The 26,369-nt window shown below is 42.0% G+C and overlaps 1 pseudogene; it reads left to right on the top strand.

The window, feature by feature from the left end:
- LOC139040535 (olfactory receptor 5D16-like) overlaps window positions 1–24,893 on the top strand; it is a 36,072-nt pseudogene extending 11,179 nt beyond the window's left edge.
- The last annotated feature ends 1,476 nt before the right edge of the window (window positions 24,894–26,369 follow it).

Here is a 26,369-nt window from a genome sequence, read left to right as displayed (position 1 = left end):
GCCCCAGCCCCTGACCTGGAGGGGCCATGGGCAAGTGTTCCTCAGGAGGGCAAAAGACAGAGCAATGCATATGTCCCAAGAGCCACACATCCTTTTGGGGAAAGGCATCCTTGTCCATCATGAGGCTGTGTGAGACATGGAGAAAGTGTGGAAGGATTGTGAGGTCATCATGGACACTTGGGGATGGGGTGAAAGAGGAAAATGTGTAGAAAAATGCAACGATCCCCTTGAGCAAACATGAGGTGAAATGGGAGAAAAGTCTCTTTTCTGGGATTCGTAGAGTTATGGTGACAGTGACTTTGAACGTGGCCAAGACAGGAGCTGGGCAGTGCGGGCAGGTTGGGGTCAGAGATGGGGAGACAGATTCCTTCTGGAGCAGGACTGGTACCAGGGCCTTGTAGGACCTAGGGTTGTCTTTGGTGTCCTGGGGCCCTGGGTTCTGGGTGTGCTGAGCACCTGCACTCACCCAGGACCAGCGCTGGCTTGTGTCGGCCGGGTGCCGCATCATCCCTTCCTGTATAGTCAGGGAGAGGAAGGACTGATGTGTCTTGTCCTTTCCGACCTCCTGAGGAACAACCTGTAAAGACAGTGCCCGGCAGCCAGGCAGGAAGCCTCAGAGCACTGGCTGACTGACTTCGGGGGCACTCACACCTCGGTGACTCTCTCCACTCCAGACCCACATAGACAGATGGCCAACAGGCGCATGAAAAGATGTTCAATCTCACCACTTCTTAGGGAAGTTGAAATCAAAACTACCACAAGATCTCATGTCACAGTCATCAGAATGGCTCTAATGAACAAGACAGGACAAAACATGTGTTGCAGAGGATGTGGAGACCAGGGACCCTGCCTACGCTGCTGGTTGGAGTGCATACCCATGCAGCCAGTACGAAAAACAGGATGGAGATTCCTCTGAAAATTAAGAATGGAACTACAGTATGACCCAGCTATTCCACCACAGGGTATGTGTTCAAGAATGTGAAAACACGAATGCATAAAGATGTCAGCATGCCTGTGTAACTTGCAGCATATTTGACAATAGCCAAGACTTGGAAGCAACCTAGTTACCCATGAGGAAAATGTGGCATATATACACCGTGCAATACTACTCAGTCATCCGAAAGGAGGAGATCTGGCCTTCTGTGACAGCATGGATGGGCGTGGAGGGTATTATGCTAAGTGAAATAATTCAGGGGGAGAAAGTCCAATAGCCTTGTGACTACTCTCATAAATCAGGGATGACGGCAGCAAACAATCACAGGAGATAGGCTTTGGATTGGGGGTTCCAGAGAGGAAGTGGGGAGGGAGGAGGGTGACAGGGGTGATTAGGCACATGTGTGTGGTGATGGATTGTCATTAGTCGTTATGTGGTGAACACGATGTCATCTACACAGAAATCGCAATATAATGATGAACCCCTGAAACTACGTAATGCTATAAACGACGGTGACTCCCACCAGAAAAAGAATTGAAGGAAACTTGGCCCAGTTAAGAGGCAACTTGGGAATCCCCTTTCCATGGTGCCAGCCCTGTCCTGGGATGTGAAGATGGCAGCAGCACCAGGTGATCAGCTGTACACCCAGCAGTTCCCGCCAAGTGAGGATCCCCCCCACGGAAGGGAGAGGGTGGGGGCCGTTCAGTGGGGGCTCACAGAGGTGGCCTGAGCTGGATAGCCCGATGTAGGCCCCCTCGTGTTACCTTTGATGACCTCCTGGCAAACGGCCATAGGTGTGGCGTATGAGAGGTGAGCCACCCTTTAAAACGAGTAAAAAGGTTATGGCTCCAGGTCTTCTGGGGACCATAGACGTGGTAAGGCAGGATACAGCAGGAAAACATCTTTCCGTAGCAGCTGTCTCCAGCCAAGTGAGCTGAGTGTGGGGATCTGGGTGCCTGTTTACAGGAGGCCCCTGCACTGTGGGCATTGTTGTGAAAGAGGTTACATCATTGCCTGGAGACCACGGTGATCTGAGCCACTTCCCCTCATACCACCCATTCAAGCAGTCCTCTGGGCAGGGCACTGCTCGCCCACTTTTCCATGCAGTATCATATGTGTCCCCAGGATCCCCAAACCACCTGTCTCCACAGGCCTCCGAGAAGGTCTGGGTGCAGCCAGGGTCCCAGCTTTGAGACAGACGCAGACACAAGTGCTCCTTCTTCCCTGTTCCTCATCCTGGAGAAGCCATCGTGCCTCGTGGGGCCATTCTGCCTCCAGTCTGCATGGGGGGGATTATCCTAGCCCATACTCCTTGGAGATGCCCTCAGGCCCGAGTGGGAAAATACCTGTGAAATTGGAGGAGCGGTGTCCCATGTAGGGAATACCTCTAACCGCTTTTTTCTTCCTCTCCTCTCCTCCCCTGTGTCTGCCTCTCTTCTGAGCCCACCCCATAGTCCGTCCTTCCATCTAAAGTCTCTGTGTGTACGTGTGTGTCACGGCTCAAGTCCTGGATGCCCAGGAGGAAACAGCTTCCACAGAGGAAGGGATGGGCAAGAGCTTCCCAAGAACTGACGGTTTCTGTTGTCCACCGCAAAGCCTATTGGAAGGGTTCCAGTCTTGCCCTAGAATATCAGAATACTTCCTTCTGCTGGGACTCTTGTCTGTCATGTGCCGTGGGCCAGTGTTTACCTGTTTATGGGCCTCAGTTTCCCAATTCTCCAGTGTGGGATTGAGTTCAGAAGTGCATAAGCATGAGCTCAGCAAAGGTGGCCCCTGCTCCCTCCACCCTAGGCGTGACATGGATGGGGAACACTCAAGTGTTCGCCTGCCCTGGGCTCATCCTCAGGCAGAAACTTGCCAAATGCACGACCAGGCTGCCGACTTCTCAGTCTCAGCCCCCTGCCCTCTCCATGTCTGACTGCAGTTAGAGCAGCACCGCATTTTCACAGCGCCCTGAAGAAGCCTGGGAGCAGCCAGGGCCCCATCCTTGAGGATGCCTAGCTGGGTTTACACCTGGCTCCACCTTGAACTAGACTGTGATTCTGCCCAGGGCATTGAGCCTGTGAGGTCTTCTCCTTCTCCCTCAATGGCCTCCTGTGATCCCCTCTGCTCGGTCTACACATGCTGCTGGAATCCACTCCCCTTGAGTGTGGCCTGAAGTTCGTGATTCCCTTCTACTCGGTGGAACAGGGCAGAGTGATGCGAAGCCAGTTCTGAGACTGGGTCCCAAACAGTCCAGGGCTCTCCTCCTGCTCACTCTCAGCTGTTTCTCTATCTCTCTCTGATCCCTCACTCTGGGGAACAGGCCTGTGTGTTCTGGGTTGTGCTCTAGAGAGGCTGCTGAGGCCTGGCCCTGAAGGAGACCCACCGACAGAGGGGCACGCAGGCCTCCAGTTGCAAGGGGTCCCTCTAGGACCCAGAGTGCGCTCAGAGGGGGAGGGAAGCAGATCCTGCCTCAGTTCAGAGCACAGCCTGACTCCCTGAGAGCATCTGGCAGAGGCTCCCAGCTGAGTGCTGCTGGAGTCCTGGTCCAGTGCCACTGTGACATAATCAACGTTCGTTGGTTGAGCCCATAAAGATGGGGAAAGGTTGTCACACAGCAATAACAATAGCTGCCTAACGCTGTTGCCCTGCCCCTGGCCCTGGCCTTGGCCTCCGCTCTCCTCCCTCCCTGACTCTCCAGCCAAGCTCCTTCTAGCCACGCTGCCCTGCTCTCTAACCTCCTCTCTGACCAACCTCACTTGTGCCTCCAAGAGTCTGCACTGCTGGGCGTTCCTACAGGCTATGGAGCCCTGGATTGAGGCAGGGCTGGCTCCTTGTCATGCTGCTGCAAATATGAATGTCACCTCGTGGCAGCCCTTCCAGGCCCCTCTCCTTCTGGACCTGGCGCTCCATAGCAGCATGGGCTTGTTTTCCTGGTGGCGTCTGCTCCTTTCATTCCTGTGGTTTTCATTTCGTGGTTTTGGCCAGCTTCCCTTCCAGATCTTTATCTGGGGGCACGAGCTTGTCGGGTCTTTTCAGCAGCAGCACTCTTGCATGCTCGTGGCACAGGTGTGGAATGAAGATCCATCCCACCACTGACTGGCTCTGTCCTTAGAGCCAAATAGACTTCCATCATTTGGATTGTGCTAGGTGGATCACGACTAAAGTTAGTCCTGTGACTGAGACTTTTGCTGGCATGTGATGAGTTATCGAAACTCAGCCCAAATTACAGGAGCATAGCACTATCTATTTTCCCAGATACCAGTGCATGGTGGGTGTTCAGAATGGAGGGACCACAATCTTTCACATGGCCTTCAGGAACACATCGTTCTTCCATCGTGTGCCTTCTCCCTCCCTAGGACATGATCCTCATCTGCATCCATCAGCATGATTGGAAAGAACAGAAGGAAATTCACGCAGGAGGATGTTATCAGCCGGGTCCAGAGCGGCACCAGTCAGTTCCTTTTCTCTTCCCTCGGCAAAGAAGTAGTCATCGGCCACCACGGAGGCTGGACCACGGCATGCAGCCCCGTGCCCCAAGAAGTGGAGGATGGATTTTGATGGACAGTTGAAGTTCTCTGCAACAATGAGTCTCTTGTCTAGATTTGTTGTGTGTTTTGAATCTTTGTTGAGGTTTTCCCATATGTCAGGCACTGTGCAGAGTTGGTGGCAGAAGTGACGGAGAGGCATCTTGCCCTGGAAGGAGCTCCCAATGTAGAGGGGGAGATGAGTTTTGGTGTCAACGCCTGCCACCCGAAGTGCAAAGGAGAAAGTGAAAGTGCTCCGGAAGCTCCGTGAAGCATTCTAGATTTGGAAGCTGTCTAGAGCTGCGATCAATTAAACTCCACTTCCAGACACCATCCAGAGATGTTTGATAGAGGAAGATGATGACAGGGACAATGGAAACAGCTAGTTATGTACGAGACATGATAAGGAACACTAGGCAGCCATTGAAATCATCCCCTCAAACATTGGAAAGGGCAGGGAGAATTATTCATGTTCAGTCCAAAGTAACTGCCCAGTTAGGGTGATCCTGTCTTTAGAATAACTCGCAAATTTGGATTCAAGTATAAATATGTTGAGTATACAAATATGAGGAGAGTGGAGGGCAGGACCAGGGCCAGGGCAGGGCAACAGTGTTAGGCAGCTTTCTACTTCATAAAATGTTCTGTTGTTCGTGTCATGAAAGGATTCCCTCAATACACTTTGTGTACTGTATGAGCCGTGGAAACGCGGCTCACCGTTTTCTCCTCCGCCACTCCCAGACAAGCACCGTCGTAGTCTCTGCCTCTGTGAGTTTGATTGTTTTAGATAGCCCTCAGGAGTGGAACCATGCATTCTTTATCCCTCTGTCACTGTCTTCTTCCATTAACATAATGTCATCTGGATTCATCCACGTCGTGTCCTATGGCAGAATTTCCTTCTTTACAAAGGCAAAATAATATTGCCTTGTGCCGGTGTTGCAATCCAATGTACACATCAGGATAGATGCAGAGAGGGCTGATGGCCACTCTGAGTTTATTATAACCAGTGTTTCAACGTATACATAGCTTACATCTGTTAAACATACACAGGTGTTCTGAACAATGTAATTTGTGAATGCCAAGAATTCTTAGTGATTTCTCAAGGAGCCCTCCCTCGGCCTCTGTTTTGATATTATCATGTTATTGCTGTGCTCCTATATTTTATCTCGGAGCATGCAAGGCCTCCTAGGCAACGGCCCCTCTTGCGCCTGATATTGTGTCTCTGTCTGTGCCCCCGGGCGACTGGTGCCTGGCTTGGGTTGCCTCCCCCTGGAGGTCTTACCCATCATTGTCTAACTGGCCTTCTCACCTCCGGGTCACAGTTTGTTGGCAAGCCTTTTCCAGTGATTATTAACGCTTCCTACGTCAGGGGCGGCTACACCTTCTAAGTCTGTGCCCCAGTTTCTGTACCCCTTCATCCGTGGACAGACACTTAGGTCGTTTCTACAGCTTGGCTCTTGTGAACGACACTGCCAAGAACATGGGAGTGCCTGTGTCCCTTCAGGTTCCTGTTTGGAATTTGGAGGATATATACCTAAGAATGGAATTAGTGGAGTGTATGTGATTTCCAGGTTGAATCCTTCTGGGGAATCTCCATAGAGTTTCCTATAGCAGCTGCACAATGTTACCTTTAGCACGACAGGATACACCAGGGTTCCAATGTCTTCACATGCTTGCCAACACTATCTTTTGCGCGAGTGTGTGATGAGAGCCATGGTAACAGGTGTGACGTGACATCTCGTTTTGATTTGCACTTGTTTATGGTGGGTGATGGATGTTCAACATCTTTTCCTAGACTTTGGCCACTGACCTGTCTTCTTTGGAGAAACCTCTGTTCAAGTTGCTTTGCCCATTTTTCAGTGAGGTAAATTTATTTCTTTGGGTTTTGGGTTGTATGAGTTTCTCACATATTCTAGATGTTCACCCCTTAGCAGAAATGTGACTTGCAAATATCTTCTGTCATTCTGTAAGTGGCCTTTTCCTCCTTTCTAAGAAATTGTTCCAGCTCAATTGTGATTTAATGGACACATAACATTATCTAAGCTTGTGGAGTACAATGTCATACTTTAGGATACATCAATACTGGGACTGTATTTCTGTAATAAAGATAGGTAACACTTCCATTACCTCAGAGGGTAAAAACTGTGTGTGTGTGTGTGTGTGTGTGTGTGTAGTGAAACCGCTGTGGCACTGCCCCAGCCCATGGCAGCCCTTCTGTGTGGTCCCCCTGCTCTCCAGCCTTGCTTATTCCCTGTCCAGAGGAGCTCCTCTCCCTCCCTCCAGGGAAGGTCCTGTTTCCTCTCTGTGACGACCTATGGTCTCTGGGGGGCTCCATCCTGTGTCAGAGAAGAGAGAGATTGCCGCCCATGGCCTGCCCCACAGCCTCGGAGGAAGTGGACCCCGCATAAGCTGACTTGGAAGGAGGGGAGGGCTCCCCACTTCCCTTCCTTTGGACTGTTTAGCAGGAAGCAGAGTCCCCTCCCTTGCACATACTGAATGTGAGGGACCCCAAGGTGGGCTGTCGCGGCAGGGGGACAGGGCGTTGCTGGTGGAGGAGGCTGAGGGGTGTTTCTCGGGCTCTGCCCAGGGCAAAAGGCCCTGACCGAGGCTCTCCCCAGCCCGCAGCTCCAGCAGCCCCTGCTCTGCTTCCTAAAGGTCTCCTTTGCTCACACAAGCTCAAGTGTTGTTGGTGATGCAACTCAAAGCTTTATCTGGATGGACACCTTCAAGGGCACATCGATGTGGCCCTGACCTGCATGTAGAGGTTTCTTCCTGAGAAGGGGACTAAGACAGGGGAGAGATTGGTGCAGAAAGGAGTGGCCTGGCCTACAGTCTCCTTTGGCTGGGAAGCAGGGCCTGGCTGCCCTACCTAGAAGCTGAATCGTGGAGGATGTGTGCCGGGCTGGCTGAGGGGCCCTGGGCCGGGGGTGTGTCTTGGGAAGGGGCTTGGCAGAAGAGTGTTCCGGGACTTGGGGCAGAAGATGCTGTAGGGGGGGATACCTGAGGGAGGGTGTTCGGCCGGCCCTTCTCGGCTCCATGGGCCACTCCCAGAGACCCTGATGGCCTGACTCCTGTCTTGTCAGCCTCCCCCTTCAGGTGCCACCTCCAATGTCTCTGGAGTCCCTGCTTTCCCAAACAAGCCTCAAACGTGGGAGCTGGACCCATGGCCGTGGGGTTAAGTTCCTGCCGTCCGCTTTGTGGCCCAGGGTTCGGATTCTGGGCTTGGACGTCGCACCGCTCATTAGGCCATGTTGACTCTGTGTCCCACATGCCCCAACTAGAAGGAGTCACAATTAAAAACTATACAGCTATGTCTTGGGGCGATTTGGGGAGAATTAACAAAGACTCAAACTCGATGAAGCAAGCATAGATCTCAGAAATAGCAACCAAACCCTGAAATGAGTATATCCATTGTGTGGCAGAATGTCTGCTTTTAGGTCTCTGTTCTACAAAAACAGAGATGCATGGACGCACATGGACCTTTCAGTATGATTATGGAGTGAACATATGGAGATGGGCCAATCCTTCAAAGCCGGGGCTGCTTGGTAGAAGGCGATGTGTGGCCACTGAGAACGCACAGGGGGACAGGACTGAGTGTCCCTGTTCCCCTGTGGGACATCAGGTCCTAGGATAGGAAAGCCCTGGGCTCCTGCCCACCAAACCCACTCACACTGCTTAACACACACACCTATATACGTGCAGGCACATGGGTCCTCAAAGATCATTGCCCTGTAGAGCGAAGAGTGAAAAGATGGATGGCACTTGTTGTGGGCACTTATGTCCCAGTCGGAGGAGTGGACCCTCTTTCCTTACTCACATTAAAACATTATTTTACGAAATGAAAAAGAAATCATCAATCCAAATCCTGAGAAACGTAGGTAAGGTATTTTATTCCTTAAGATAGTTGTAACCAATCAAAGCGTGTAATATGCGGTAAACATGTTCTGTAATTTGCACGTTGCATCAACTCAACCGTGGCCCATCCAGGAAGGAAAACGATGTGAAAGGTGTCTCCCGGCCCCACACATTCTCCTCTTGGTTTCCAGCTCTCGTGTCACCCTTTAAATGTGGTGCCTATCCCCAGATAAAGACAATAGTCAACATGGGGGCTTCATTTTTCATACATAAGCTTTGATGGAGCAGGGATTTTTCTCCCTAATAAAAACTGTATTTTTAATTTAAAGTGTGATTAATCATACTCCTCTGATATTACGTAGCAGGACACAAAAGGCCACGTCTTGGATGCATCCGCTCAGCTGAACAGCCCAGCAGAGGTAAGTCCATAGAGCCAGAAAGCTCAGCAGGCCCCAGGGACGGGGTGGGAGGGAGGAGGGCTGAGAGACGAACAGGGAGAGGGCTTCCCTTCCACGACAGTGTTCTTGAATGAGGTCAGGATGACGGTCGGGCAACACTGTGAGCCTCCTCCTGGCCAGGGAAATGGACGTTTGTTTTTTTTTATTAAGATTAGGATAGTTCACAACCTTGTGAAATTTCAGTTGTACATTATTTTTAGTCACGTTGTAGGTACACCACTTCACCCTTTGTGCCCTCTCCCCACCTCCCCTTTGCCCTGGTAACCACCGATCAGTTCTCCTTGTCTATATGTTAACTTCCACCTATGAGTGGAGTCATACAGAGTTCATCTTTCTCTGTCTGGCTTATTTCACTTAACGTAATACCCTCAAGGTTCATCCATGTTGTTGTGAAAGGGACGATTTTGTACTTTTTATGGCTGAGTAGTATTCCGTTGCATATACATAGCATATTGTCTTTATCCAATCGTCAGTTGCTGGGCACTTAGGTTGCTTCCATGTCTTGGCTATTGTAAATAATGCTGCGCTGAACATAGGGGTGCATGGGACTTTTGGAATTGCTGATATCACGTTCTTTGGATAGATACCCGGTAGTTGGATGGCTGAGTCATAAGGTATTTCTATTTTTAAGTTTTTGAGAAATCTCCATAGTGTTTTCCATAGTGGCTGCACCAGTTTGCATTCCCACCAACAATGTATGAGGGTTGCTTTTTCTCCACAACCTCTCCACCATTTGTCACTCTTGGTTTTGGATATTTTTGCCATTCTAACTGGTGTAAGGTGATATCTTAGTGTAGTTTTGATTTGCATTTCCCTGATGATTAGTGATGATGAGGATCTTTTCATGTGTCTATTGGCCATCCGAATATCTTCTTTGGAGAAATGTCTGTTCAAGTCTCCTGCCCATTTTTTGATGGGGTTGTTTGATTTTTTTGTTGTTGAGCTGTGTGAGCTCTTTGTATATTATGGAGATTAACCCTTTGTCGGATAAGTAACTTGTAAATATTTTTTCCCAATTAGTGGGCTGTTTTTTTGTTTCAATCCTGTTTTCCCTTGCCTTGAAGAAGCTCTTTAGTCTGATGAAGTCCCATTGTTTATTCTTTCTATTATTTCCCACGTCTGAGGAGTTATGGTGTCCGAAAAGATTCTTTTGAAACGGATGTCAAAGAGTGTACTGCCTATATTCTCTTCTAGCAGACTTATTGTTTCAGGCCTAATCTTTAGGTTTTTGATCCATTTTGAGTTTATTTTGGTGAATGGTGAAAAACAATGGTCAATTTTCTTTCTTTTACATGCGGCCGTCCAGTTTTCCGAGCACCGTTTGTTGAAGAGACTTTCTTTTCTCCGTTGTAGGCCCTCAGCACCTTTGTCGAAGATTAGCTGTCCATAGATGTGTGATTTCATTTCTGGGCTTTCAATTCTGTTCCATTGATCTGTGCACCTGTTTTTGTACCAGTACCATGCTGTTTTGATTACTGTAGCTTTGTAGTATGATTTAAAGTCAGGGATTGTGATGCCTCCGGCTTTGTTCTTCTTACTCAGGATTGCTTTAGCAAATCGGGGTCTTTTGTTGCCCCATATGAATTTTAGGATTCTTTGTTCATTTTCTGTAAAGAATGTCATTGGGATTCTGATTGGGATAGCATTGATTCTGTAGATTGCTTTAGGTAATATGGACATTTTAACTATTTATTCTTCCAATCCATGTGGATGGAATGTCTTTCCATCTCTTGATGTCATCATCAATTTCTTTCAAGAAAGTCTTGTAGTTTTCGTTGTATAGATCTTTCACTTCCTTGGTTAAATTTATGCCAAGGTATTTTATTCTTTTTGTTGCGATTGTGAATGGGATTGAGTTCTTGAGTTCTTTTTCTGTTAGTTCATTGTTAGCATATAGAAATGCTAATGATTTATGTATGCTGATTTTATACCCTGCAACTTTGCTGCAGCTGTTGATTGTTTCTAATAGTTTTCCTATGGATTCTTTGGGGTTTTCTATGTATACGATCACATCGTCTGCAAACAGCAAGAGTTTTACTTCTTCATTGCCTATTTGGATTCCTTTTATTTCTTTTTTCTGCCAAATTGCTGTGGCCAACACCGCCAGTACTATGTTGAAAAAGAGTGGTGAAAGTGGACACCCTTGTCTCGTTCCTGCTCTCAGAGGGATGGCTTTCAGTTTTTGCCCCTTAAGTATGATGTTGGCTGTGGGTTTGTCATATATGGCCTTTATTATGTTGAGGTAGTTTCCTTCTATACCCATTTTATTGAGGGTTTTTATCATAAATGGATGTTGGATCTAGTCAAATGCTTTCTCTGCATCTATTGAGATGATCATGTGGTTTCTCTTTCTCATTTTGTTAATGTAGTGTATCACGTTGATTGACTTGAGGACATTGAAGCATCCCTGTGTCCCTGGTATAAATCCCACTTGATCATGGTGTATAATCTTTTTGATATATTGCTGTATTCGGTTTGCCAAAATTTTGTTGAGGATATTTGCGTCTTTGTTCATCAGTGATATTGGCCTGTAGTTTTCCTTCTTTGTGTTGTCCTTGTCAGGTTTGGGGATCAGGGTGATTTTGACTTCATAGAATGTATTAGGGAGTGCTCCATCTTCCTCTAGTTTCTTGAATAGTTTGAGAAGGATAGGTATTAAATCTTCTTTGAATGTTTGGTAGAATTCTCCAGAGAAGCCGTCTGGTCCTGGACTCTTATTTTTGGGGGAGGTTTTTGATTACTGTCTCTATTTCTTTACTTGTGATTGGTCTATTCAGATTCTCTATTTCTTCCTGATTCAGTTTGGGGAGGTTGTATGAGTCTAGGAATTTGTCCATTTCTTCTAGGTTGTTCAATTTGTTGGCATATAGCTTTTCATAGTATTTTCTTATGATCTCTTGTATTTCTTTGATATCTGTTGTGATTTCTCCTCTCTCGTTCCTAATTTTATTTATTTGAGACTTCCCTCTTTTTTTTTTAGTGAGTCTGGCTTAGGGTTTGTCGATTTTGTTAATTTTTTCAAATAACCAACTCTTGGTTTCATTGATCCTTTCTACTGTCTTTTTTGTTTCAATATAATTTATGTCTGCTCTAATTTTTATTATTTCCCTCCTTCTACTGGGCTTTGTTTGTTCTTCTTTTTCTAATTCCGTTAGGTGTCATTTGAGGTTGTTTATGTAAGATTTTTATAGTTTATTGAGGTGAGCCTGTATTGCAATGAATTTCCCTCTTAGGACTGCCTTTGCTGCATCCCAAACCATTTGGTATGGCGCTTTTTCATTTTCATTTGTCTCCCGATAATATTTGATTTCTTCTTTAATTTCTTCAATAATCCATTGTTTGTTCAGTAGCATGTTGTTTAGTCTCCACATTTTTGGCCCTTTCCCAGCTTTATTCTTGTAGTTGATTTCTAGTTTCATAGCATTATGATCAGAAAAGATGCTTGATATTATTTCAACCCTCTTGAACTTATTGATGCTTGCTTTGTTTCCCAAGATATGGTGTATCCTTGAGAATGTTCCATGTACACTTGAGCAGAATGTGTAACCTGCTGTTTTGGATGAAGTGTCCTATATATATGTATTTGGTCCATCTGATCTAATTTTTCATTTAATTCTATAATTTCTTTTTGATTTTCTGTCTGGATCATCTGTCCATTGGTGTTACTGGGGTGCTGAGGTCCCCAACTATTATTGTATTTCTGTTGATGTTTCCTTTTAGTTTTGTTAATAGTTTCTTTATGAATTTTGGTGCTCCTGTGTTAGGTGCATATATATTTATAAGTGTTATGTCATCTTGGTAGAGCGTCCCTTTTATCATTATATACTGCCCCTCTTTGTCTTTCTTTATCAGCTTTGCTTTGAAGTCTACTTTGTCTGATATAAGTATGGCAACACCTGCTTTCTTTTGTTCATTATTGGCTTGGAGTATTGTCTTCCATCCTTTCACTCTGAGTCTGTGTTTGTCTTTGGGGCTGAGATGTGGTCCTGGAGGCAGCACATTGTTGGATCTTGTTCTTTGATCCATCCTGCCACTCTGTGCCTTTGATTGGAGAGTTCAATACATTCATGTTTAGAGTGATTATTGAAATGTGGGGGCCTACTGTTGCCATTTTATCACTTGTTTTCTGCTTCTTTTGCATTTTGTCCTGATGGAGAGCTGTTACTTTGTATTATTGTCCTTCTGTTTATCTCCTTTGTTCTGGATTTTGTAACCCCTTTCCTTTTTTTGATTTTTCAGGAATGAGGTTCTTCCTGAGCATTTCTTGAAGAGGACGTTTTGTGGTGATGAACTCCCTTAACTTTTATTTATCTGGGAAAGTTTTTATTTCTCCATCCTATTTGAATGATATTTTCGCTGTGTAGAGTATTCTTGGCTGCAGGTTTTTGTTCTTTAGGCTTTTGAACATTTCATTCCAATCTCTTCTAGCCTGTAAGGTCTCTCCTGAGAAGTCTGCTGATAGCCTTATGGGGTTTCCTTTGTAAGTTATTTTCTTCCACCTGGCTGCCCTTAGTATTTTCTCTTTGTCATTGACTTTTGCTAGTTTCACTACTATATGCCTTGGGGTTGGTCTTCTTGTGTTAATAAAGTTTGGAGATCTATTGGCTTCTGTCACATGGAGTTCCATCTCTCTTCCCAAGTTTGGAAAGTTCTCAGCTATTATTTCTTTGAATAGGCCTTCTGCCCCCTTCTCCTTCTCTTCTCCTTCTGGTATACCTATAATCCTTGTGTTGCATCTCCTAATTGAGTCTGATAATTCTCGGAGAGTTTCTTCATTTCTTTTTAGTCTTAGTTCTCTCTCCTCCTCTGTCTGCAGCATTTCTATGTTCCTATCCTCCAAATTGCTAATTCTGTCCTCAATATTATCAACCCTACTGTTCAGAGAGTCCAGATTTTTCTTAATCTCCTCCATTGTGTTCTTCATCTCCAGTATTTCTAATTGGTTCTTCTTTATAGTGTCAAGCTCTTTTGTGACATAGCTCCTGAACTCATTGAGTTGTCTGTCTGAATTCTCTTTTAACTTGTTGAGTTTTTTAATAATGGGAGTTTTTAAATCATCGTCATTTAGGTTCTAGATTTCATTGTCTTTGGGACTGTTTTCTGGGTGCTTATCATTTTCCTTCTGTTCTGGAGATTTAAAATATTTTTTCATGCTACTTGATGGCGTGGATTTGTGCCTCTGCATAGAGATAGAGTTTAGTTGATGCTTCTACTTGTTGTGACTGGTGTGGGGGGGGGCAGTTGTTTAGACTGCACCAACCAGGAACCCTGTCAGCTGTTACTGACTGGACCTGGACCCCTCCTCTTAGTCACAGTGGTCCTGTGGGGTCCCTCGTCAGTTGTGGGGGCAATCACAAGGGGGCCTCAGGCTGCTGGTGCCTACTGTGGCAGCCCACTTAGACACACTCCCTCCTTGTGGTCTGCAGTGCTGTTGTGGGCTTTCCCAGCAGCCAGGAGCAGGATCATCTATAATCACTGCCTTGTCCTTAACACAGCCCACAAGATCACACTTGTCCACTATAGTTCCCAGCAGAGCAATGGGTATCTTCTGCAGTCTGTCATTAGCTCACCTAGCTGTGCTACTTTTGCCCCAGGGCCTTCCCGCTTTGTGATTGCCAGTCAGGACCTCTCCACTAGTGCTGTGGAGAGGCTTTCACTGAGACTGCTGTAGGAACCTGGAGTTCCCCCCTGGGCTACATACCCATTTCACCGTAGCTCCACTCTGCCCCACTCCACTCTCACAGGATCTCTGGGAGCCCCCTGCCTCGTCTGGGACATGGCCAGAGTCCGTGGGCCTGGTGGTGGCTTGTAAGCTGCTGCCTTGTGGGGAATTCTGCTCTAGGGAGCTTCCTGGTGTTCCGTATGCTGGGCGGGGCCTCTCTACCAATGGTGAGCAGAGGCCCCCCTGCTGTGGGTGTGTGTGACCCTGGAGCATCCCCCCGGGCTGCAGAGCCAGGTGTTGGAGCTCCACCCAGTCCCCAAGCATGTCCATGGCAAGTCCGGGCACCCCCTGCACCGACCCATGTGCCGGAGACTGTGGGCCCAGCAGCAGCTGGCAGTCTGGTGCAGTGCCAGGGAATCCGCCCGCTGGGAGCTTCCCTTTGTTCTGGATTCTGGGCAGAGCCTCCCTGCTAATGGTGAGCAGAGGCTTTCCCTGCCAGGGAGGTGCGGGACCCTGGAGCCTCCTGCCAGGCCGCAGAGCCGGGCACTGGAGCTCCAACCATGTCCCCAAGCACATCCATGGGAAGTCCAGGCACCCCCTGCACTGACCCATGTGCCAGAGACCTTGGGCCCAGCAGCAGCTTGTGGTCTGGTGCGGTGCCAGGGAATCCGCCTGCCAGGAGCTTCCCTTTGTTCTGGATTCTGGGCCGGGCCTCCCTGCTAATGGCTAGCGGAGGCCTTCCCTGCCAGTGGGTGGGGGACCCTGGGGATTCCCCCTGGGCTTAGGTGTAATCGTGGGGCGCTTGAGTAGGGCTGTTGTCACCTGTTTCCACCATCGCTCCGTTGGTGAGTGTACACTCCCACCCTTGGTGCGTGGCAATGCTATGGGGGAGTCCGCTGGAAGAGAGCCTCCTCCAGGAACTAGGCTGTCCAAGGGTTGGCGTCAGAGAGTTTCACCTATTTCCACCTCCTCCCAGTGGGAAGTCCGTCTGCCTTCCGATGTATAGTAGCACGAGACTCTTAGGCATCTTGAGATGCTATCTGGATATCCTTAGGTTGGCTCCCACCTGGCCAGCTGAGAAGCTCCGCTGCTCCCAAAGGTGGCTTTTTTCCTCTCTGGCTGGAGTTACTGCCTCTTCTGCTTTCGTCAGGACTGTCCCTTGTTGTGGGGGTTCTTTTTATCCAGTTTTCAGTTTTCAATCCAGGGTGATTCTTCCTAAAATTGTTGTAACCTGGTTGTGTTGTGGGAGGAGGTGAGTTCAATGTCTGCTCACAGCACCATCTTGACGAGAACTCCATTGTTCCCACTTTTAACGAGGTGAGCACACTGCTCATCATTCACACATCTTATGTGTTCATTGTTGTCACCACCCTAAAGATGCATCCAGCTGGTGGGCACCACAAAGTCTTCTCCACCTGTGCCTGACACCTGACCACCATCACTATCTTTTGTGGCACAATTCTCTTCGTCTACTGTGCACCCAACTCCAAAATCTCCAGGCACACAGTCAAATTGGCCTCCGTGTTTTATACAGTGCTGATCCCCATGTTGAATCCTCTGATCTACAGTCTGAGAGACAAAGATGTCAGGGATGCAGCCAGCAAAATATTGAAAACAAACGTTTTTCATATTGGATGCATATATTCATTCATTCATAAAGTAAATATTTACTTCAGTTTTTGCAGAATACCTTTCCAATTTTTGAGTAAACTGTGCATCAAGTGTTGATTTTCAAAAATAACTTTAGATTTTCAAAAAGAAATAATATGAGATTTAAGTTAGAGAGACTATATCTGGCTCTGATTTTATAAACCATAGAAGATCAATTATTCTGACTTTGTCTTTTTTTGCAAAAATGACATAATATGATATACTTCATAAATTGGTGTGTGGAACAAAAGAAAAGGTAGACAATATATTTGGTAGATTGTGCTTGCAGTAAATTCTGGTTCTGTTATCCTTTCCTCTCTGGTAACTGATAGATTGTAGATACTAAAGAAAAAAACAATTATATATTTTAAATTAGTGAAATGGATGACAAAAGAAATACAGCTTCATTTTCAAGAACCTCACAATCCAGGGTTGTTAGTAAATATCATAATAGAGTTGCTAGGGGGAGAGAGAGAGAGAGAGCAAAATCATTTGTGGCTATCAGAGGGATTGCTTCATAATTGTGTGCTTCTTTTACTTGGCCTTGAATGATAGGCTAGTTTTTAAGAGAAAAAGAGGGGAAAGACAGTAAGTTTTACTCAGGAGTTAAAAGTGTGAACCATGTTTAAGAAATGAATATATATAATCGAGTGAATGACTCAGCAAATATTTTGGGCTACTATTTTATGCTATATGCATACAAAGTATCTTGTTAGGTGCACAAAGGAATGAATATTTGCATAAATTACAGCCATTTCTAAATTATCTCAGAAAAGAGTTCCCGTATATAGGATGAAAGGATTTACAAGAAGTCCAGGAATATCAGCTTGCTTCTTCAAATAAAAACAAAAAAGAAAATATAGGGGCCAGCCACGTGGCGCAGCTGTTAAGTTTGCATGTTCTGCTTCAGCGGCCCAGGGTTCGCTGGTTCAGATCCTGGGTGCAGACATGGCACCGCTTGGCACACTGTGCTGTGGCAGGCGTCCTACATACAAAGTAGAGGAAGATGGGCACGGATGTTAGCTCAGGGCCAGTCTTCCTCAGTGAAATGAGGAAGATGGGCAGCAGATGTTAGCTCAGGGCTGATCTTCCTCAAAAAAAAAAGAAAGAAAATATATTTATCCTCTATGTTTTATGCTTCCTTTCTATCACTGACCAATCAGTGTAAGTATGTCACTAATTCATATGGCACTTGACTAAGGGTGAATATCAATTTTCTTCATCAGGACTCTAGGCAGTCTTCATATAATAATTGAATGGATTTGTTGTAAGTGCTGAGAGCTATTTGCTTTCCTTGGACTTGAATGTTGCTTTAAATTGACTCTAATATTTTATTGTAATCTAAACCAAAAAAAATCAAGCCTATATTACCATATATATGAAGGAGGATTAATCTTTCCCTTAACAATTGAGATATTTATTATAAGATGCCCTCATAGACAGAGGTATCTGATTTGGAAACTTTGTAACATATCGATCTTTTCTTTTGTCCCTTCTATCATCAAGTTTGCTTGAATTATTTATATGCATTTCCCCTTTTATACTATTTGTGTCTGAATCAAATTCTAAATTTAGTCACCAAAATATTGAGAGAACAAATTTTAGCTGCTTTTGTGAAGGTAAAACTGAGCAACAATTTCATATTGGTTCAATGAAAATATTTAAAATGGTTGTATGGTTTTAAATTTAAAACGATAAATTAATATCACCTTTTTTTCTGGGTAATATTTGGATACGTAATGACAACCAACATTGTTTTATATATTCACAAATATAATATTGTTTTCTCCACATTGTCATTTAGTTGATATTTAACTGTACTAGAACAATCGTAGCTAAGTAGCAGAAAAGTTATATTGGCCATGATTGGAATCAGTGATGAATAATTCATTTTCAGAGAATAAATCTTCATGTTTCTTTTCTATCTAGTCAAAGGATGACTAAATTTTTCTGAAACCAGAGACAGAATCTCCGTATTTTTTATTCTGAGGAAATGGAGACACATATTCTTTAAGTGCTCTGATCATTGTTTTAAAATAATAGGTGACAAAATCAAAACGATAATTTGAGACTTCAATCCTACAGGTCTTGACACTTCATTAAATACAGATATAAAGTTTCATGTTCTTTCCTTTTCTAATTTTAGCATTCAAATTACCTTTGGTAACTTCTATAGCTGCTATAGAGCATGATTTTTATTAGTGCTATTCAATCTTTATTAACTCATGTGCTTCTTAAGTAAATTAATTTAAAAATCTCTATAGCTGTTAGGATTTTAAAAATAACAATGTAAATTTAATTGAAAAAAAGACAAATCTAATATCCAATGCCTATCATAGCTATCTCATGTTCATAATAATTAGATTCAAAATATATGAAGCATCAGATTTCATGTTTTTTCTTTTATCCCTGAACTAATTTTTAAATTCCCTTACTGCCCAGAATTTTGGCCCTTAATAATCATAGAAGCACATTACTTTGCAACAAAAATATCTGTAAATTTACCTTTGTTTCCTTTGTTAATAAAGTTCTAAGTGATTTTTTTCTACAATGGATTACCATTATAATGATCATTATCTTACTCCTATTCAGTAACTGAAATATGCTACAAATTTTATGAAATTTTCAAAGATAAACTATAAAATGTCACCAGAAATGCATCTCTTAATGATATTGATTGGCATGAAGTTTGTTTTTATTTTTTAACTTCAATTAGTAAAAATATCCATGGATGAATATTTTTATTGCCTTAATAATATAGATGTCAGCATACTTAAATTTTATCACGTTACAAAAAGAAGAATAGGAACACAATTGCATTTTTTTTGTAGTAGGGATGTCATTCTAGTTTTTAACATTACATACATATTAAGTCAAAAACCTCTTGAGCCCTTATCATTAATAATTATTTTCATAATTTGCTAAACATAATTATATGCATTTGATTCATTGTTTAAGGTGCATCTGGTAATCTTCTAGCTTTAAAATGAAAGCAGTCATTGGAGAAATTAACTTTCTTAGTTTCTTAGAAGTTTTTAAAATGACTTTGATGGGGCTGTCCCGGTGGCATATTGGTTAAGTTCGTATGCTCCACTTCAGTGGCCCAGTGTTCACCAGTTCAGATCCTGGGTACAGGCCTAGCACTGCTCATCAAGCCATGCTGTGGTGGCATCTTACATAGAAAAACTAGAAGGACTTACAATTAGGATATACAACTATGTACTGGGACTTTGGGGAGAAAAAAGAAAAAACAACAAAAAAAGAGAAAAAGAAGATTGGCAACAAATGTTAGCTTAAGGCCAATCTTCCTCACCAAAAAAAGAAAGAAAGCTCTTTGGTATCATTTATTAAATGACAATTTTTAAAATGTGTTACAATTTCACTTAGTTGAATCTTTTCTTTTCTTTTTTTTTCTTTTTGGCTGAGGAAGATTCACCCTGAGCTAACATGCACTGCCAATCTTCCCCTTTTTGTATGTGAGCCCCCACTATAGCATGACCACTGACAGAGTAGTGGTGTATGTCTGCACCTGGAAACTGAACCGAGGCCAACGACGTGAAGCATGTTAAACTTAGTCACTAGGCTACCATGACTGATCCTCACTTAGTTGAATCTTTCTTAAACCAATGTTATCAATATTCTGGCTTAAGTATAAGAGGTAGCAAGCTAGAAAGAGATTTGCTCCCAATACTACAGCACAAAAAGCTAGATATTCTGCAAGCTTTAAACATTTTTGGAACCCACTGAATAGCTGGGGTCACCAGGTGACCAACTAACACCAGCACAGAGTTACCAGTGATAACATTCCATTGTTAGGGGTGGGGGATGGATAAGGGGAGAGATCTTCTCTGGAGTACCTGTGCAAAGGGAAGACTTAAAGTTTAAAGTGGATTAGACATTGAAAATATATTATAAGCCATCTTCTATCCTAATGTAAGGTAACATTAGAGGAAATTGAAGCTTGTGGTGCCCTGAGGTGGCCATAGTGTTGACAAAACTAAAGCCCAGCTCAACTCCTACACTTAATGTTAAGCAAAAGAAGTGAGTTAATTTCCAGGCAAAAATAGCATTTACTTCGGTCTCTGTTGTTCTACAAATGGTATCCTTTCTTAAGCAAAAATTATATGATGATACAAATGATAAGAACACAGCCCACTACAAAAATACAAAGATATTAACAGAATTAGATTCAGATATGACCTAGAGATTAGAAACAGCAGACCAGCAATCTAAAGTAAATATGATTCCTAGGGGCTCCAGTGGAAAAGATAGACAACATGAATGAATAGATTTGGAATTTCAGCAGAGTCATAGAAACTATTAAAATGAATCAAATGAAACGCTAGAAAAAATTTTAAAATAACAGAGATAAAGGATATTTTAGCACAACAGTAGCTTCAACAGAGATGAGAAAAGAATTAGTGAAATTAAAGATAGAACAAGAGGAAACACCAAAAGTTACAGAGACGCACACAAAAAAGAGTGAAGCAAACACCTAACAGATGGGTAACAATGTCAAGTAGTATAAATAACTATAATTTGAACCTCAGAAAAAAGGAGGAGGTCATGTCAAAGGGAATATGTGTAGAGATAACGGCAAAGAATTTTCTGAAAGACATCAAATCCAGATCCAAGAAGCTCAGAGAACACAAAGCAGAAAGAAAACACATGCACAACACAACACAGAAGTAAAGAAAGTAAAAGAGAAAATATTGAATGCAAGAACCATTACATAGTGTGCAGGGCTTTTCAGCATCTGGACTATTGACATTTTGCAATTTTTGTTGTGGGGCACAATCCTGTTCACTGTAGATTGTTTAGCAGTAGCTGTGACCTCGACATACTAGATGCCAGCAATACTCCCTTGCAGTTATGATAATCAATGATATTCCAGGCATTGTCAAATGTCCCCTGTGTATTTGTTTGAGGAGGAGGGTGGCATTGGGTACAAAACCAAATCTATCTTGGATTATCTAAAGGAAAAAAGGTAAGCACTACAGCAGATTTCCTGCCAGAAAATGTGAAAGTCAGAAAAAATGGGCAGCAAATTGAAAATGTCAAAAGGAAAACAACAAATAGTCAGTTACTCCAGAATGATATACACATGAAAATATCTTGCAAATTTTTTCAAAAGTGAAGGACGAAAAAACTTTTTTGAGACTAAACAAAACTGAAAGAATTACCCATAGGCATGTACTATGAGAAATATTAAAATGCATCATTTGGGGAGAAGGAAAATAGTACCAGACAGAAAATTAAAGCTACCCAAAGAAATGAACACTGGTAATTGTATAAAGAATAAGTGGATCTTTTTTCATATTTTAATTGTTCTAAAAGACATCAAACTGTCTGAAGGAAAAAAGAATAGCAATGAAATGGTACTTATAGGTTCTGTCAGAGTATAATACATAATAATATCATGATGGGTAAGAGAGGACTTAGAAGTTTACTGTTTCAAGATCCATAGGAGACCAATGATTTATTTAAAAAGTTTACTGTGAACTCCTAGAAAACCATTATCATTTTAAGGAAGCAAAAATAATAAGTCAACAGAGGATGCAAGATAAGTGGAATCACAGAAAAATTCTTACAGAAGAAGACAGAAAAAGAAAAGAAGCAAGGGATAGATTAAACAAATAGAGATAAGGTATAAAGATGATAGATTTAATTAATCCATATAAGTAATTGCATTAATTATAAATAGTCTAGACATCCAAATTAAAGTTGGAGATTGTCATATTAGACATTTAACAAAACAAATCTCTGCACAATCTAAAGAAATCTTCTTAATTATAGACATTATGAGTTAAATATAAAAAAATAGAAAAGACCTCATGCATGGATATATTAATATACATATAGAGTAGAACAAAGAAAAAATAAAAACAACAAAACAAAATCTCAACATGATTCTTAAATTAATTGACAAGCTGATTATAAAATGTATGCAGTAGGAACTAAAAAAAGACAAAGTTGAAAGTGAGAAAATAATTGGAAGCATCTCACTATCTGATCTCAATACCTACTATAAAGGTAAAGTAACTAAGATAATGCAGTATTACAAATATAAACATATAAATCAATGGATGAGAGTAGAGGATCCAAATACAGACACACATCTGAAAGGTCAAATTACTCTCCACAAAGATACAATGTCTGTACAATGGAAAAAATTGTCTTTTAACAAAGAATGATGGATAATTTAAACATCCACGTGCAAAAGATGGTTTATGGGATATAAATCCATAAATAACATCATATACAATAATTAACTGAAATAATCATAAAACTAAGTGTAATATCAAATTTGTAAAACTTCCAGAAGAAAACAAGAAAACATTCTTTGTTATTTCATATTGGACCAATATTTCTCTTTTTTTTTTCCTTAAAGATTGGCACCTGAGCTAACAACTGTTGCCAATCTTCTTGTTTTCTTTTTCCTGCTTTTTCTCCCCAAGTCCCCCCAGGACATAGTTGTATATTTTAGTTATGGGTCCTTCTAGTTGTGGCATGTGGGACGTCACCTCAGGATGGCCTGACAAGTCGTGCCATTTCCACACCCAGGATATGAACCAGCGAAACCCTGGCCTGCTGAAGCAGAGCACAGAAACTTAACCACTCGGCCAAGGGGCTGGAACCTAGACAAATATTTCTTACATATGAATTCCAAATCATGGTGAATAAAAGAAAAATTATGTGAGACGTCATCAAAATTAAATATTTTGCTCTTCAAAAGCCACTGTTGCAAGAATGAAAAGACTAAACTTATAATAGAAGATATTCTTTCCAAGTACATGTCTGAGAAAGGATTTGTATCCAGGGTATAGACAAACCTCTCAAAATTTAACAACACACTTCTAAATAAATCAAAGTTGAAAAAAGAAAGCACAATACAAATTATATAAAATTTTGAATTGAATGAAAATAAAAACATAATATGTAAAATTTTAAAAGATGCTTCTAATGTGCTTAAAGGGAAATTTAGGACTTTGAATACCTAAATTAGTAAAGAAGCAATATGTCAAATCTAGAAGCTTAGCTTCCATATTTAGAAACTATAAAAAAGAATAATTAACTGAAAGCTAACAAACAAAAAGTAAAAGGAAGGTATAATAAACTCTAGAGCATACACCAACAATAGAAAGCTAGAAATTGATAGAGAAAATCAGAGTTTGAATTTTGAAAAATCAATAAAATTGACAAAATCTTTTCTAGAATTACTAAGAAAAAAGGAGAGGAGATACAAATTAGCGTATTCAGATTTTAAAATGACCATAGTGAATATTATGAATGGCATATGTGAACAAATTAGTCGACTTGGATGATATGGACAGATTCTTAAAAAGACAAATTTACCAAAACTGACAAAAGAAAAAATAGAAAATCTAGATAGACATATAACAAGTTAATAGATTGAGTTCATAATTAAACCTGTACCACTGTGACAGAGTTCTCCTCTATTACCAATATATAGCCATAGATGGCTTGACTGGTTACATTTACAAAACACCTATATAAAAAATACTAGTTGATTAACTTATGTCAAAATTAGAAAAGGAGATCCTCTTTCCACTTCATGTTATTAAGCCAGTATTACCCTAATAACAAAGTCAAGAAAGAAACACGAGGAAGGAAAACAAAATGCAATGTTCCACATAGTGGTAGATATAAAATTCTCAGCAAATTATTAGCAAAATAAATCTCATAACACACATAAAAGGATAATAAATCATGACCAAGTGAGATCTATTCCAGGAATGCAAGGTAGATTTAACATATGAAAAACAATTAATGTAACACATCACGGATAGAATTAAAGACAAAAAAACTTCTGGCCACCTCAAAATATGCAGAAAAAAGTATTTGCCACAATCCAACAGCCATTTAAGATAAAAATTCCCAACAAATTAGAAATAGAGAAAATTACCTCAATTACTCAATTCAATTATTCAATTACTTCAATAGAGAAAATTACTACCAAGCTTGCTTCTAGCATCACACTTAATGGTTTGGGAATGAATGATTTCCCCTATAGTGAAAAACAATGCAGGATGTCCACTCTCAGTACTGGTGATGATGATAGACAGACAGATAGATAGATAGATAGATAGATAGATAGATAGATAGATATAGATTAATAAATCAATCTGTTCTCCTGATTTGAAGTAAAACTAATTTTATTCACAGATAGGTTTCTGCTGATTTTTAAATTAATTTTTGTCCGTGGGCTCCACTGAGATGGTGAACATTTTGAGTTATTTGACAATTGTGTTTTAAATGTACTGTGTTTGATATTGATGTATTTTTTTGAAGTTTATATAAATCTATTTTCTCTCTCATTCTATTTTCAGAAGAAACCAAAAAAAAACCACCATCATTTGGTTTCCCAAACCTGATATATGATGGAAATAGGAGAAGAGCACTGTACCACTGTGACAGAGTTCATTGTTCTTGGATTATCAGATCCCCTGAGCTGAGAGTCTTTCTCTCCCTTCTGTTCCTTCTCACATATGGAGTCACTACGTTTGGGCCAACCTTGACATAATTGCACTGATTCAGGTCAGCTCTAAACTTAACACCCTCATGCACTTTTTTCTCAGCCATTTATCCTGTGCGGATCATTGCTGTTCCACAATCATCACGCCAAAGATCTTATCCAATATCTTAAGAAAAAAGTCATCTCTTTCCTGGGATGCATGATGCAGTTCTACTTGTTTAGGGCATGTGCAGTCACTGAGGTATTCCTGCTGATTGTGATGGCTTATGATCATTTCTTGGCCATCTGTAGCCCACTGCTGTACATGGACTCCATGTCCCAGAAACTTTGAATGGTGCTGGTTTCTGGCTGTACTTCTCTGGAACTGTGTGTTCTCTGGTTCATGTGTTTAGCTCTTGAAATCCCATCCTATAGGTCGAATGTAATTAACCACTTTTTCTTTTTTGGATTTACTCCCTCTCTTTATTCTTTCTTGTTATGATATCTCTAGGAATGAACTTGTGGTGTTCACTGTGGTCACTTTCAATGAGATCATCACCATCTTGATCATCCACACCTCCTGCTTGTTATTCTCATCACCATCCTAAGGATGCACTCTGCAGACGGAAGGTGCAAAATCTTTTCCACCTGCACCTACCTCCTCACAGCCATCATTGTTTTCCATGGAGCAATACTTTTCATTTATTGCCAGCCCCGTTCTGTCAAGAGTATTAATACTGACAAAGTAGCCTCGATATTCTACAATGCAGTGATTCTCATACTGAATCCCTGATTTATAGTCTGAGGAACAAGGATGTGAAAGAAGCTCTCAAGAGTTTTGAGATCCAAATTCCCTTTTGAAAAGTTATTTTCTTAGCAAGAGTCAGGGTTTTATCAAAGACTTTCAATGAGGGGCTAGCTTTGAGTGGATGTGAATGGAAAGTAAAATAAGGATGCATTTTTTGAGCTAACGGATGATGCATGCTTTTTTTGTTTTCCAGCTGCCTATCTTTATTAAACCATGTCTTATCCTCTTTCTTGGAGAGTTCAAGTGTATCAGGTACCTATGCTGCTCTTCTCTGATCTCTAACTGTCTTGAATGGGTTTTTCGGGTGATATTGTTAGACATAGTTTCCTGGTTTGAAATAACATCAATATTTTTCTAAAAAAGTGTACATAAAGAGATATGTCTTTTCATCATCTGTAATGCCTGCAACCATACTTTTATTTTTTGTTTGTTTGTTTGTTTGTTTTGTGAGGAAGATTGGCCCTAAGCTAACATCTGTTGCTAATCTTCCTCTTTTTGCTTGAGGAAGATTGTCACTGAGCTAACATCCTTGCCAATCTTCCTCTACTTTATGTTGGATGCTGCCACAGTGTGGTTGATGAGCTGTGCTAGGTCCTCTTGGGGATCTGAAACCGTGAACCCTGGGCTGCCTAGGCAGAATGCACAAACTTAACCACTATGCAACCAGGCCGGCCACACATGAAACCATTCTTGTTAAACTGACTTTATTATTTTTCACATGGAATGCATATGCATTTGCCTCATATTCTATGTTTTTTTCCAAGAATATTTGAAGTACATGTCCTACGAGTACTTCTGGGTATTACTTTTTGGTCTTTTGGTTATTTTGTTTTTTACCAGCATTTCAATTTCAAGGCAATAATTTTGTAACTTTTAAAATCTTCTCTTTGGCAAAATATTGACAATAATCTACTTTTCTTAAAAACTTTTCATAAAAATTAAATGATACATCTTAAGTTCTTAGCATTATGTATGGTATAATATAACTGATTAATAAATTATCTGCTATTATTGATATTG

Source organism: Equus asinus, chromosome 17 (genome assembly GCF_041296235.1).
Source record: "Equus asinus isolate D_3611 breed Donkey chromosome 17, EquAss-T2T_v2, whole genome shotgun sequence".
NCBI lineage: Eukaryota > Metazoa > Chordata > Mammalia > Perissodactyla > Equidae > Equus > Equus asinus.
This window is presented reverse-complemented; position numbering and strand designations above follow the sequence as displayed.